Genomic DNA, 2,277 nt, shown 5'->3' on the forward strand with positions numbered 1-2,277 from the left:
AGGTCAAGGTGTGGAATACGCTTTTATATGATTAAAAATATGTGTTTGTGTGTAGTCACTATAGCGCAGTCACCTTACCAACTGAGCTACAGCGGCTACACAATAGAATGAACTCGAGGTGGTATATTTAAAGGGAAGGCATTCATATAGATTAACGTAGGTGACATTTTGTGTTGACAAATAAAAAACACGCGATGACAAATTTAATATTATAAAATAATATATTTATTTATTAAAATATTTACAAATATGATCAGCATGAGAAAAAATCAGTACATTCTTTTTTAAGCGGTGCAGCAGAAGCACAGTATTTGGAAAATAGCTGCTTCTTGTATGCTTGAAATTCAGCACGTATATCTCGTAATGTTATGGGTGAATTACAATAGTCCGGTATTCCATCAGTAAATTTGAGTTCGACATTTTCAACACTTATTCGAGGAATAGCACAAGACTTGGGCACTGGTGTTATACACATACTAAAACAATGTTCTATATCATCTATGTGAAGGCTACATGTGTGAAGCCAGTTAATGATGTCGGTGTACACTGCCTGAACGTATGGGCACCATCTATTTAGTCTCTATATCATACTAGTTAGAGCCATGTCTAAATTGAACAAGTTATCAACAGTGGGGTGATGCATGAAAATAGTATAACCATCAGCACTTTTAATTTTTAGTGTAGCATCATCATACATTGATAGAATACTCACAGTTAGACTGCCACAGTACATGTCCTGGTAAGAGTGGGACGGATAATATTCGGTAGCCATATGATTCTTGATTTGTGTTTTTAAACGACACAGTTCATCCCACTCATAGTCAGAAAATTTCACTTAAATATTTTTGAGCACATTTTCCAGCACTAACACACTTGAGAGGTTACCGTATTGTGAAACTTCAAGTCCTACATGGATACGTTCTGAACCACTAACTGTTAACACACAGCTTGAGGCGAATAGTAAAGGATGAAGTGAAGCGGCGGTCGGTATCTTCTCATCCACGACATCCACACCAGCGCTGTTAGCCTGCTGTTCTTGCACTGATGGTGGGATGTACCTTGTGAGATTATGATCAGTGGACGGTGCGTATGAAGGAGCCCAGTACTGTGAAGCCCCGTCAAGTGCAGCCTCTGGCACTGACATTAACACGTGGCTATCCTGTTCCAGCAAGCTGAGAAGCTGAGCTACAGGATCCTGCGTGGACGAGTCCGAGGCCTTCACATGCGTGGACCAGGACATGCTGGGACCTGCTGATGCTGGCGTCATGGGTGGAACTGCTGGAGGACCAAGACGAATATCCATAAGAAATGATGTGATGTTGGTAGAGAAATAATAATAATAGCAATAATAATAATTTGAGGACTTACTTTTCTGGTGCTGCTTGTTCCTCCTCCTATTCTGCTGTGGTGGTGACTGATGCTTCATTTTGATCGACTGGAACAGAGATGGAGGAGCTGCTGAGTCCTCCTTACACAGAAGCCAACTACGTCATCATGATGCTGTGCTGCTATTGGTTGAATAAGGTGAACACGTGACCTATCGAAGTGCCCTCTAGCGGAGAATCGTGAACTAGATCAGTTTGTCACTCTGCTGGATCGGAGGCAGTCGTCTTTTGTGGGCTGGGAGCTTATATGTGGGTTTTAGAAAAGGCAGACAGTTCAAACACTAGCAGATATTTCCATGAGATGGGTAATGCATTTTTAAAGCATTTCATTGGAGGGAATTTATTTGGAGGACTGTTTTCTTGTTCATATGTTCCAGGATTAATGCACGTTCCCATTCAGCATGTAGGAGGTTATGGGGGCAGTCCTTGGCTGTATGCTTGCAAACTACACTGCTGTTAAACTCATCGCGGTCGAACACCAATAACCCACCGATTGAACACATTCTGCAGGATGGACTTCAATGGTATATACGTTGTATACAAATATGCTTATGCCAAAGCGAATTGGCGTCAACTGAACGTCTCTTGTGTTTTGGAAGAGTGAATGTTTGATGGTAAATAAGCCTGCAGTTTGCGCATGCACATGAGCATATGCTGGTTATGGGATGCATCATGGCTCCATCCCTCTGCATTGCCGAAATCTGCTGAACAGAATTCTTGTACTTATTGCTCCGACACTCCTCCATTATCATACACTTCCACATCTCATGTAGTGAACTGTGGCTACAGTCCTCCCTCGAATGTCTACATGAAATGCAGTTATTGAAGGCTGCTCTATCACCCACATCCATCTCTATGATCGAACACATGGCAATGACAGCTCAGCAAAGAC

This window comes from Schistocerca cancellata, chromosome 2 (genome assembly GCF_023864275.1).
Source record: "Schistocerca cancellata isolate TAMUIC-IGC-003103 chromosome 2, iqSchCanc2.1, whole genome shotgun sequence".
NCBI classification, from domain to species: Eukaryota; Metazoa; Arthropoda; class Insecta; order Orthoptera; family Acrididae; genus Schistocerca; species Schistocerca cancellata.